At 44.5% G+C, this 13,611-nt stretch overlaps 1 pseudogene; it reads right to left on the reverse strand.

Annotated features, from left to right (window-relative positions):
• On the reverse strand, positions 1-2,207 carry LOC149273538 (acyl-coenzyme A amino acid N-acyltransferase 1 pseudogene; annotated as a pseudogene).
• Between the last annotated feature and the right edge of the window lie 11,404 nt (positions 2,208-13,611).

Below are 13,611 nucleotides of genomic sequence, written 5' to 3' on the forward strand. Positions count from 1 at the left end.
TCATGTTAAGTGCCGATTGAGGAAATCCTGTATCTTCCACCATGAGTCTTCCTGTGCTGGGCAGTGAGCCTGGAGTTCCCCTCCTCCAAAGATAGGTACTCCAAGAACTCGATCAATAGCTACTAAACAGAATGGAGAGCACGGAGGGTCTATCCGGTGCCCTGCACCTGGGTAGCTTAACAGGACAAAGTTCTCTTTCCCATTATCCCTCAATCGTTTTACAGCAGCCTTGGCATAGAGAGAACTTCTCCAGATTTGGTCATCTTCTCCCATTACGAACAAGAAGTGACCCTCTGCTTTTTCTAGAGGGATGAGGCACTGATGATTGTCTGGGTGTAGTGGATCATCTAGGGCTTCAGAAACATCAAACACTGCAGAGTCTGATATTCGGACACGGCTCATGTTGTATTTTAAGCCTGGTATGGTGAGGTCTCCGTAGGTCAAACTGGCAGCAGTATTGGCACAGCAACCAGAGATGCTAACAGCTGCAACCACTTGTGGGAGGAAAGTGATCATAGAAAGAGCCAGATCTCCTCCTTTCCCTGTTCCTATAACACCAACACCAGGTCCACGAACCTATGGTTGATTGCAAGAAAACACAATTAACAAGTTTGAAAAGTGATGTTTTAATAAGATTCCACTATGCAAACACCTACTTCCAATTGCCTCAATCTGAAAAGCTCTGGAGATCTAGTAGCCATGCAGGGAGATCTGTGCATCTCCATCAGCACATCTATATCTTCAACTTCCTTATGGTTAAATTCAGTAATATAGATTTATGACATTAAGTTCTGATCTCTAAAGTTCTTAGCAATGTACATAATAACACATGTACATTCTTAAGTAGGCAATGGCGGCAGTAGTTGAATATTCGGTTCTGTAAGGGTTTTCAGTTGCTCTCAGAGATAACTGAGGATAGCAATAGAGGAGTTATAATGTTTTCTTTCCTCAATGCTCTTCTAGTTTTACAAGTTCCAGCAGCGAATATGGGTTCAGCAGTATCTAGCAAAGTCTTGCCCCCCCCGCATGCTGTGTTGAGGGACCATTCCCCATGAATTAAATCTTGTTTTGGCTCAAAGTGCCATGAATTGAATGTGTGAAATCAGTGAATACATTTTGCTAAAAATCTGAGTGTATGCTCAGTAATACAATATTTGCTCCTTGTAGTGTGCAGTTACACTTATATTCATTTTCTTAATGTCATATAATTTAACACAAAAGGCTTGCATCAAATATTTTTTTAAAAATAAACTGAAAAGCCATGTTTTGCTGCAGCAGCTTTAACGCACCTTAGGATGCCGGGACAAAAACTTTGCAGCTTCTTCAAAATATTCCAGCTGAAATTCAGTCATCGCTGGAGGCAGATCTTCAAAGGCGAAGTACGGCAGGGCCAGAGCTGCAAAACCACGGCTTGCCAGCAAACTGGAGCGATACTCGACCAGCCCTCCATCATCACCAAACATATCAATAACTCCAGGGAAAGGTCCATCTCCTAAGGATGAAGCAATGGACAGTAATCAATAAAGTGGCGCAGACCCCTGGGGCAGGTGGGATCAATACATTTTAAGGGTATTTTAATGAAATCTCTGATCTGCATGACATTGTATTGTCTATAGTTCCGCAGTCCTGCGTGTGATGATACAGTGCTCTAGAAAGCGGTGATTACCTGGTGGCAGATGCAGACTGCCTCTTACTATCCCTTCTCTCAGTCTGATTCTTCGGACTCCAGGACCAGAAAACAACCTCTCAATTTTAACTCTAGCAGCCACTTCCCGAGGTATGCTCCTTGGGCTTGTGTACTCTTTGTGAACCAGCACTTCCAGGACCATGGGGGCCTTGTGGACATCTCTCTTCTCTAACCTCTGGTAAGGCTTCTCCATGACAGAGGGTGACAAGCTCCACAGAAGTCCCATGGGTTGCACCCCAGTATAGTCACCCCCTAGGGAGGCATCTCTCTGTAAATCAACAGTGCCTGAATTATCAGCGGCATAATGGGCACACGAATCAAAGAGACACTCCTTCTCATCCTCTACCAGAACTCTTAGTGTCACCTGCTGCCTGGGATTAAGCCCCTGGACTTTGATCTGCAGCTTCTCGTCTGCGAGCCCAGATTGGGGTGTAACAGAGAGAGACACTGGCCTCCTGGGTGCGGAAGTGCATGGCGACTTCCAGAGCCGAAAGGCCCTCACCGTTACTCCCCATAGCATTGCACTGGGTAGTAGCTATCCGTCGGTGCTCTAACGGAGGGTAGCGGCTAGTTCCTACCCAGTATAAGGACTCTGGTGATGTCAGCAGACCATGTGACTGTTTGGTCACATGGTACAAAGACCTACAGGAAGAAGAAGCAGCAGCAGCGCGGGACATGCAAATGACTGCAAATGGGCTGTGCTGGGCTGCTGTTTCTTTTTCGATAACATGGGATGTGAGGATGAAGCTTTAACAGAACTCCTGAAAATACAGAAAGTTATGGAGGCAGAAGAAAACTTGAATCTGTGAAATAATTCACAGTGAGTCTATCACTCTCTCTGCCAGTGATTGTGTCTCTCTCTCTCTGTGCCAGTGATTGTGTCTCTCTCTCTGTGCCAGTGATTGTGTCTCTCTCTCTGTGCCAGTGATTGTGTCTGTCTCTGTGCCAGTGATTGTGTGTGAGTGTGTGTGTGTCTCTCTCTCTCTCAGTGTGTCTCTCTGTGCCAGTGTGTGTGTGTGTGTCTCTCTCTCTCTGTGTCAGCGTGTGTGTCTCTCTCTCTCTGTGTCAGCGTGTGTGTCTCTCTCTCTGTGTGTCAGCGTGTGTCTCGCTCTCTCTGTGTCAGCGTGTGTGTCTCTCTCTCTCTGTGTCAGTGTGTGTGTCTCTCTCTCTGTGCCAGTAAGTCTCTGTCTCTCTCTGTGCCAGTGTCTCTCTGTGCCAGTGTCTCTCTCTCTCTGTGCCAGTGAGTGTCTCTCTCTCTCTGTGCCAGTGAGTGTCTCAGACTCTCTCTGTGCCAGTGAGTCTCTCTCTCTCCCTGTGCCAGTGAGTGTCTCAGATTCTCTCTGTGCCAGTGAGTGTCTCAGACTCTCTCTCTGTGCCAGTGAGTGTGTCTCGCTTTGTCTCTCTCTGTTCCAGTGAGTGCGTCTCTCGCGCCTCCGCTCAACTCTCCTGCACATCATTTTTTAGTGAATAGACTCGTTTGTTATAGACTAAATGCCATGTCTGTAATTGACACCTTCACAATGTATATGAGAATGTGATAAAATAAAGCAACAGCTGTATATGTTTAAAATAATAGTAATAATAATAATAATATATGTTCACGAATAATTAAATGAACATAACACATGTAATATATCTGGAATTGCAATTAAATTTTTTTTATCTTTATACTGTTTTCTTCTTCTACAGTCTATCTCAACCACACACAAAACATTAACTTTTTAGTGACATGGGTGAATTAATAGATTACGTCCTCATGGTGGCGGCTTTTTGGAATAGGAGCCAGGCATAAGCTGTTGCCCACGGAGTATTGTGCAGCGGACAAGTGCAAAGGTAGTGGGAACAGCTCAGCTGTGTGCGTCGGACCGCCATACACAAGGGAGAATATCCAAGAAAGGCTCCATTGGTTGTGTCTTTCTCCTGCTCAGGTGATTAGGGACCACACAGGGTTAAGGTGTGAATCCAGGACAGATGGAAGACAATTGGAGTCATAAAAAGGACACGTCGATACCCATTAACACAACAATTATTATTAGGAATATCTATGGGTATGTTATGAAACGCGTTAGATTAAATAAAATCTAATAGACAATGTTTCTGCCTTTTTGACCATGGCAAGACCATGGAAACAAGATTTCTCACTGTGAACTGTCTAGTTCCTATTCCTGTAAGGGACCTGTGTGAGCTGGAGGTATGAAAGTCCTTTAGCTGGATAGAAACTAGATTTTTCACCATAAACCATCTAGTTTCTATCCCTGTAAGGGACCTGTGTGAGCAAGAGATATAAGTTCCTTTGCAGTATAAGAACTAGGGATTGTTATCCTTGGTATGAAAGTCCTTTAGCTGGATGGAAACTAGATTTCTCACTATGAACCGTCTAGTTCCTATCCCTGTAAGGGACCTGCGTGAGCTAGAGATATGAGTCCCTTTGCAGTATGAGAACTAGGGATTGTTATCCTTGTAAAGGACCATTGTTAGCTGAAGGTATAAAAGTCCTTTAGCTGGATGGAAAATAGATTTCTCACTATGAAGCATCTAGTTCCTATCCCTGTAAGGGACCTGTGTGAGCTGGAGATATGAGTCCCTTTGCAGTATAGGAACTAGGGATTGTTATCCTTGTAAAGGACCATTGTTACCTGAAGGTATAAAAGTCCTTTAGCTGGATGGAAACTAGATTGCTCACTATGAACCGTCTAGTTCCTATCCCTGTAAGGGACCTGTGTGAGCTGGAGGTATAATTGTCTCTTGGCTGTATAAGGACCTGTGTGAGCTGAAGGTATAAAAGTCCTTTAGCTGGATGGAAACTAGATTTCTTACTATGAACCGTCTAGTTCCTATCCCTTTAAGGGACCTGTGTGAGATGGAGAGATAAGGGTCTTTAAGCTGGATGGTAACTAGATGTCTCACCATGAACCATCTAGTTCCTATCCGTTAACAGGACCTGGCCACGATGGAGCAAAAGGTCCTTTACAGGGATAGAAACTAGCTCTCTTTACATGAGTTGGATAGTTCCTATCCCTGTACAGGACCTGACCACTAGGGGGCAAAAGGTAATTTTGCTGGATAGAAAATAGCTCACACACACTGAGCAAGCTATTTCCTATCCCTGTAAAGGACATGGTCCTTCTACCGGATAGGAACTAGTCGCAACCTTTCACAGAGAGCAGCTAGGACCAGATGCCCAAACACTTCCGCCTGCTAACCCTTCTGCCAAAAGTTAAAGGCCAGTGTAATGGATCAACGACCGCATCGAACGCTCAACCTGATTTACTTTTATCTCTATAACACCAGTGTAGTTGAACGCCGAACTGTCACTGTTCATGTATCTGAAAGTATGGCTGGCGGGCATCGGTGTACGGTACGTGCCAGAGCTGATCGCGCTTCTGTTCAGGTATAGACTGCAACTCTCCAAGTGGCGCATCATTGCGCTCCTCAATATTTACTAACGTGATCATCCATGGCGCAGACGCAGTTCTGCTGTCCTACACGCACATATGCAATTATATACAATTCTACACATCTGCAACAGCCCTATAATATTTTAAAACCCAGTTGAGAAAGTTTGAAGACAGTTCACTTTGTTAATGGGCTGCATTGGGGGTGGGATTAATTAGCTGGCCCTTTTCTAAACGATTTTGAATCGGTATCAGGAGACGGGAACAAGGGGTCTCACCGGCACACCAAACACAGCTCCCACCATTGCCCCAGGCCTTCCATGCTGTAGGGGCCCATCCCGTTACACTATGACATGATATCCCGGGCCTCATCGGTAGTTGAGGCAAAAACGCTACGATTGGCCGCACATCTCTCCATAATAAGGTCTATTAAGAAATGAAACCAATCACTTTGGCTCCAAGTAAAGTAATCCAGGGCTGCAGCCCCTCCAGATCTGCCACCCTAAGTGAGATTATGCCAGTGCCTCCAGTGAAGGCACCCACTACAAACTATTACCCCGAGTTACCCTAATGTGCAGAGATCAGGCACTTTTGACTTATGAAAAAACTGATATGGACTAATCTGCTGTTATCTGTGATGGCGAAATGTAAACCAGCAGCAGAAAATGTGCCCGATTGAGGGGTGTTTTTCAGAGTTGAAAAAAGGTCTTTAATGTAGCATTATACCTCCAAACAAAAAGTTAAAACTGCAAGACGCGCGACACGTTAACGTATGTTAGTTATGAGGGGAGCACAAGGAGCGCAATACACTCATACCCACCATTTCTGCAAAAGAAGGACGTCAGTAAAACAGAGAGATGGCGCTCGTAAAGAGATACCCGTGGAAGTATGTATTTGGCAGGTAGCTTGAGGATGCAGTAGGAACATTTAACTACTTATAAAGGGATTTAAAGATGTACAGGAGGCAAGCTTATTTGAAAGGAGGAGCAATGCTAGAACAAGAGGTCATAGTTATCATAGTTTGTAAGGTTGGAAAAAGACCTAAATCCATCAAGTTCAACCCTTCTACCTAACCTTCCTATTCTTGCTCCAAAAGAAGGCAAAAAAAACCCCTAATTAAGCTACTTCGAATTCTGTCATCAGGGGGAAAAATTCCTTCTTGACTCCAAGAGGCAATTGGATTTCTCCTTGGATCAAGAAGCTCTTAAATATTAATGTATTTATAGCCCTGTATGTCTTTCTAAGAAAATATCAAGGCCCCTTTTGAAGGTATCTAATGTATAACACCACCTCCCTTGGAAGTGAATTCCATACCTTTATTGTCCTCACTGTAAAGAATCCCTTCCTTTGTAGTCTATGAAACCTGCGCTCTTCCAGTCTCAGAGGGTGACCTCTTGTTCTTTGTATATTTCTTTTAATGAACAGGTCACTGAAGAGCTCTTTATATTGGCCCTGCATATATTTATATAATGTTATCATATGCCCTCTGAGACACCGTTTTTCTAGCGTATATAATTTTAACTTTTTTAGTCTCTCTTCATAACTAGTATCACCCAATCCCCTTATTCATTTCGTAGCCCTCCTCTGCACTTTTTCTAATTCCATAATGTCCTTTTTGAGGACCGGTGCCCAGAATTGTACCGCATATTCAAGGTGAGGTCTTACCAATGACCTGTAAAGAGGCAAGATAATATCCTCCTCCCTTGAATCAATACCTCTTTTTAAGCATGCCAAAACCTTATTGGCTCTCGCAGCTGCTTGCTGGCATTGCGCACTGTTGTCAAGTCTGTTGTCAACCGTTATTCCTAAATCCTTCTCATTGGTAGTTTCCCCCAAGGATATTCCATTTAAAGAATAGGTTGCATTTTTATTATTTTTACCATAATGCATAACTTTGCATTTCTCGATATTGAACCTCATCTGCCACTTGCATGCCCAGTCCCCAACTCTGTCTAAATCTTCCTGCAAAGAAGAAACATCAAGATTAGTCTGAATTACCCGGCCTAATTTTGTGTCATCAGCAAAAACTGTGACATGGCTCTCAATGCAGCTTGGGAGATCATTTATAAATAAATTAAAAAGAAGAGGACCAAGGACAGACCCCTGAGGCACTCCACTTAATACCTGTGTACAGGCTGAGAAACATCCATTCACAACAACCCTCTGCATTCTATCTCTTAGCCAATTTCTGATCCACAGACATTTGCCCCCAAGCCTATTTCTGTTAATTTATAGAGTAGCCTTTTATGCGGAACCGTATCAAATGTCTTAGCAAAGTCCAGATAAATCACATCTACAGCCACCACCAGGTCTATATTTTTACTAACTTCTTCATAGAATGCCAATAGGTTGGTTTGACAAGACCGGTCTTTCACAAATCCATGTTGACTTTTACTGATTGGATTATGGATCAAGATATGATCTTGAATGTATACCTTTAGCAACCCTTCAAATAATTTCCCCACTAGCCTGTAATTGCCCGGTTGAGATTTTGATCTTGCGCCAATCTAATGGAACTATGCCCGAGCCGAAAGAATCCCTAAAGATTAGTAATAATAGTTGGGCCAGAGTTAGGCTTAACCCTTTCAGTACCCTTGAGTGTATACCATCCGGTCCAGGGGCCTTGTCTACCTTAACATTATTTAATTGCTTGAGCACTTTTTCTTGTGTCAGCCAATCCCATGTTTGCTGCAACGGTTCCTTAAAATTAGCCAGCAGGGGCTCCGTCATTGGCTCTTCCTTAGAATAAACAGAAGAAAAAAAAGCATTTAAGATGTCAGCTTTCTCTCTGTCCTCACTAACCAAATTTCCAATTTCAGATAATAACGTTACCAACATTCTCTACCTTTAACTTTTTTCCATTTACATACTTAGGATTGGTTTTACTTTCCCTGGCAATAAGTTTCTCATTTTCTAGTTTAGCCATTTTAATCTCCTTTTTGCAGGCTTTGTTGATATCTTTGTATGCCATAAATGATACTTCCGACCCCTCACTTTTTTAACCCCTTCAATCCCCTATAGACGTACCGGGACGTCCAAAAAACGCCCACAAAGAAACCCCTATGGACGTCCCGGTACATCCAGCCCTTCGTGCAGCGTCAGGGACACATCCGTTTGACAGCCTGGACTCCCCCCTGGCAGCAGAAGCCGGCATCGCCCGTAACAGCTCCCGTAACAGCTTCCGGCATGAAAGCTGGTAAGCTGTTACGGTTGAAAGTGCCCAATCGCGCATTTCCCTTCCGGGTTACGTCCCCTGCGGGGATATCCTGCCCTCCGATGAGGCACAGAGACGCTGCGATCTCTATGCAGGTCTGTGAGGACCTGCATAGAGATCACAGTGTGATCGGTGCAGGGGGATCGCGGGGAGGGGAGTGAGAAACCATCTCTCTCACTCCCCCTCCCGTCCTGAAAGAGAAAAGGAGAAAAAAAAAAAAAGTTAATTCATTTAAAAAATAATATTAAATAAATCGTTAAAATAATGATATATATAATACAAAAAGAAAATTATAATGGGAGCTGTGATGTCATTGTGACATCACTGGCATGTTCAGGAGGTCCCTAGGAGGACCTCTAACCATTTCTGTGTAAAAATAATATATAAAAAATTAAAAAAACCTGACCTGGAAAAGTACTGGGTCTCCTCCCACCTCCGTAGGGTGGTGGAGTGGACCCTACACTCCAATAAGCCATGGATTCAGATCGAGAACTCGCTCTTCTCGGTTGATGTTGCAGCTATCCCGTGGATCCGGAAGCAATTCCGGACCCCTTGCATACCCCGCCACCCTACCGTCTCCTCGACCCTCCGAGTGGTCTCCCGACTCCATTCTCAGGGCTCCGTGCTGCCTTTCCCTAGTCCTCTGTTCCCGATCACGGATAATCCAGAATTCCCTCCTGGCTTGCGTAATCCTACCGTTAAACCACTATTACCAGCCGGATCTGGGGTTCTTCGGTTGTCTCATGTGATTGTTGACGGACACCTCCGTCCGCTGCCTACCCTCGCACGTTCTCCATTCCCTCCGCCTCTCCTGGCCTTTTTTCATTGCCAATTGCGCCACTTTCTATCCCCACTACTCACTGACGCATCTTTTCATAGGCCACTTACACCACTAGAGACGCTATGTGCGGCCGCTGCTGAACCCGCTCATCTTTTATCCAGGTTATACGCTCTCTTGGTCACGTCGTGCCTTCCTGATAAGCCATATTATTTTCGTTTGTGGGAACATGATTTAAACCAAGTCTTCTCTCTGGAGGAATGGGATTCTATGGTCCTTCTGACGCAGAGGGGCTCTATTTCCAGTAAGACGCAGGAAACTGCTTTCAAATTATTCTCCAGGTGGTACAAGCTGCCTGTGGACCTTCACCGCTTTTTCCCTCAAGCCTCACCCATGTGCTGGAGGTGTGACCTGGCCCTGGGCACATACCTCCACATATGGTGGGAGTGTTCGCTGATCCGGCCTTTCTGGGACAGGGTGGAGGAAGTCATCAGGGAAGTGTGCGATCCTGACATTCGACTCACCCCTGCGCTGGTTCTGCTTCAACACACTGCGCAATCTTTTGGTTCATACAAACGTTCGCTCTCCTTTCACCTCATTAATGCGGCCAGATCCGTTATTCCCAGATATTGGCGCTCGGCTCGCCCACCTCCTATAGAGGCTTGGGTTCGACAAGTTGTGTACACTTGCAACATGGAGGATCTGGTGTCCACAGCCAAGGGCCGGGGTTACAACAATGAATTAAAGTGGCTCCTCTGGAACCAATTTCTCTTGTCCCCCCGTTTCACCGCTATCCTACGTTGCCAACCCCCATCTCTTCCCTGATCTGTGATCTGGGAGTCGTCCACATGCTCCAGGTCACGTGTCCTCCATGGTCCTCTTCGTCCCCTTTCTCAACTCATACCTGTGCTGGTACTTTTGTTCTATTCGCCCTACCAGGACTTACCTTGGTGTCATTTCCCTGTATCGCCGAGCCGCCCGCCGGGGGGGAGGGCGTCCCGCCATGATCCTTGCATGTTTCTTTTTCTCCTGTACCGCCTTCCCTCCACCCCTCCCCTCCCCTTATTTTGTTCTCCTTCTCCCTCCTTTTGTTACTCTGGTTCTCATGCCCCCGCTTCCAGGGCACTTACTTTGGATTACATTGTGGGGTTACCTTCCCTTGCTCACTGTGCATTCCGATCTGACTATTGTAGTTGTTTGAGGGACCTTACTCCGCCTCGAACGGTTTTTAGCCTGGGGGTATTGTTCTATTACCGTGATGTTCTATGGTTATCTGCTCAGCTCTCATTTAGACCCTCTGGTCCGCTACAATGGCTGATGTATGTATTCTGCTCTCACCAATGTTCTGCACTTACTTTGCCACTTTTGTGGCTCATATGCCATGTACCGAGGTCCTTATGTGCGTTTTCATTGTACCTTTGTCTACTATCTTGCTGTATCATTGCGGATGTATGTCATTGTACTGTTATAAATAAATGAGACTTGAAAAAAAAAAAAAAAAAAAAATGTTAAAAAATTAAAATTAAAAAAAATAATTAAAAAAATATATAAAAAAAGATAATAAAAAAATTATTAAAAACCTTACTTCCCATTGCCCTAGCATAACATCTAGCCAGTATAACCCTTCTGCCCCAGTTCACAACCCCCAAACCCGTTAAGCCATAGGCATAAAAATTATACAAAATTGTACACCTTATAGTATGCTCCCTGGTGCTGGGAAAGTCTGGAAAATCTATATAAATTAGGTATTTCTGAAATCAGGACACCTGAATTGATAAATTTGGAGGGGATTTTCCATCACTTTACCTAATTTTATGAGGATTCAGAGGGAAAATGTAAAAAAAAAATAGTTTTTTCCAATCTTAGCTAGTTTTTACTAAATTACTCATTCTAAATTTTCAGCTAATCATCCAACTATGGTATCAAACGAAAGCTCTATCTCTCCTTGAAAAAACAATATATAGTTTATATAGGTACACTATTCACAGGAAAAGAGAATCATCGCTAAACCAACATACCCCAAAAACGGCAAAATTGCTCTGGGCTTTGAGGTACCAAAAACCCTGGGATTGAAGGGGTTAATGCTTAAATGCCAATTGTTTATGCCTTATTTCCTGTTTTACTTTCCAGGTCTCTACCAATTGCGACATAAATTGGTCATTAAGCAGGTTCAGAAACTTGCTGCTATTCCAATCTATATCTGGGTAATTAAAATCTCCCATGATTAATACTTAATTCCTATTTGCAGCCTTTTTAAATTTGAAATAGCAGCTGATTTTCCCCTTCATTACCAATATTTGGTGGCTTGTAGCATACACCCACAAGTAATGTGTGACTCTTTCTACTATCTAGGTTAATCTCTACCCACAGCGTCTCCATATTACTACTGTCATCATGCACATCTTCCTTAATACTGGGCTTTAGTTTAGGGTTTGCATATAAACATATCCCTCCCCTTTTCTATTTACTCTGTCCCTTCTAAAAAGTGAATATCCTTGTAAGTTTACTAACCAGTCATGCGTATCATCCCACCACGTTTCTGTGATACCGATCAAGTCATATTGTTCATTACTTACCAATATTTCCAGATCACCCATTTTGTTTGCCAAGCTTCTCGCATTTGCTAAAAGACATTTAACCCCTTCAGGACCGGGATGTACCTGGTACTTCCTGGTCATAGGTCACCGGTAGACCGGGACGTACCAGGTACGTCATCCCCAAAAACCGCCCCACATCTCCACAATCCTGGTAATTGCGGGGGCGCTGCTGCTGCTGCTGCTGTCTGCCCAGGAGTCTGGGCAGACCAGCACAGCCTCTCTAAGCCCGCCCCCAAGCCTACGATCACTCCCCGTTTTTTATGGGGCTCTGCTGCTGGTGGTCTGCCTGGAAGCAGGCAGACAAGCAACAGCAAAAAAGAGCCCCCCCGCAAGCCCTTTGATCAGTCCTGTAGGACTGATCAAAGAGACTCCTCCCCTGCAATCTCCAGTCTATGGGAGATTGTGTCCCAGCTTCAGGGACAGGGAGACAGGGTTCTTTGGTCTCCACATGAGTGTGGAGACCAGCCCCCACCCCCCCTCTTGCTCAATTAACCCCTACCCCCCTCTTGCTCAATTAACCCCTTTAATGCTGCGATTGTGTATGACCCCCATCGCAGCATTGTAGGGGTTAATATTAGTCCCCACAAGCTTGTGGGAACTAAATATCAGTCAATGCTGTGCTTCAATGGAGCATCAGCATAGAAAGAGTAAAAAAAAATAAATGTAAAAAAATGTAAAATTTAAAAATTAAAAAATAAATACAAAAAATAAGGGTGCTTCCAGGTCAAATGCTGGGCTGATGATGATCAGATCACTCCTGGCCAATAGGAATGATCGGATCACTGTGGCAGCCCATGGATGACCTTGCCCTACAAAGAGAGAGGGGTCATCTAGGGTAATTATGAAAAAACACAAATTATTAATAAATTAAAAAAAACATAATTATTACCTGATCACTTGTCGGTGACATTTTAAGTCGCTGATTATTGATCGGTCTCCCTGATTGATGTCAGCGGCCTAAACCTGTCACTTACAAGTACCGTATTTGCTCGATTATAAGACTAGGTTTTTTTCAGAGCAAATGCTCTGAAAAATACCCCTCGTCTTATAATCAGACCTCAAATATGAGACGACTAAGATCCAGATCCCCCGCAGCTGCAGGGGACCTGGATCCTCCTGTCTCCCCCCCCCCCGCCCCACTTACCGGTACTTCTGAGTCCCCGGTGTGTAGCTAGGGCAGCGTGTGCCGCACGGTGCGGGGAACTCTGATCTCTGACAGTCGGGGAAGGTCTGCGCGATGGACGCAGACAACCCCCGCTGCTAGCCATGCCTCCTTCCGGCTGCAGCGTAAGTGCGTGGGATCTACACGCTGCCCCGGCTACATGACAGGGAAGTCAGAAGCACCGGTAAGTTTGGGGGGGGCATAAGGCATTTCTGGAGGCAGAGTGCTCTGTGAAATGCCTTTTAACCCCCTTAATACCACTCTGCCTCCAGAAATGCATTTTTAACCCTCTATATGCCACTCTGCCTCCTGAATGCCTTAAACCTCCCTATTTGCCACTCTTCCCCATAATATGCCTTTTAACCCTCTAAATGCCAGAGTGGCATATAGGGGTATAAGGCATTTCTGGAGGCAGAGTGGCACATAGGTGGTCAAAAGGCATATAATGGGGCACAGTGGCATATAAGGTTAAAAGGCATAGCATGGGGCACAGTGGCATTTAGAAGGTTAAAGGGCATATCATGGGGCACAGTGGCATATAGGGGTTAAAAGGCATTTCTGGGGCAGATGTGCATAACTGGGGGGCAGGTTGGAAAATAGAAGGAAATAAAACCAAAATATTTTTCTCAATCATAGCTTTTATTAAAAAAAAATAGTTTAGATGAATTGACATTTACTGGTGTTACACTATAAGCAGGTGTGTGGATATATATGTATATGGACACGTGTATGCGGGTGTATGGATGTACATGTGTGTAAATATGCATATGTATGTATG

The sequence above is a fragment of the Sceloporus occidentalis genome, unplaced genomic scaffold (assembly GCF_023333645.1).
Source record: "Sceloporus occidentalis isolate IW3139 unplaced genomic scaffold, rSceOcc1.0.p SCAF_369, whole genome shotgun sequence".
Classification (NCBI taxonomy): Eukaryota; Metazoa; Chordata; class Lepidosauria; order Squamata; family Phrynosomatidae; genus Sceloporus; species Sceloporus occidentalis.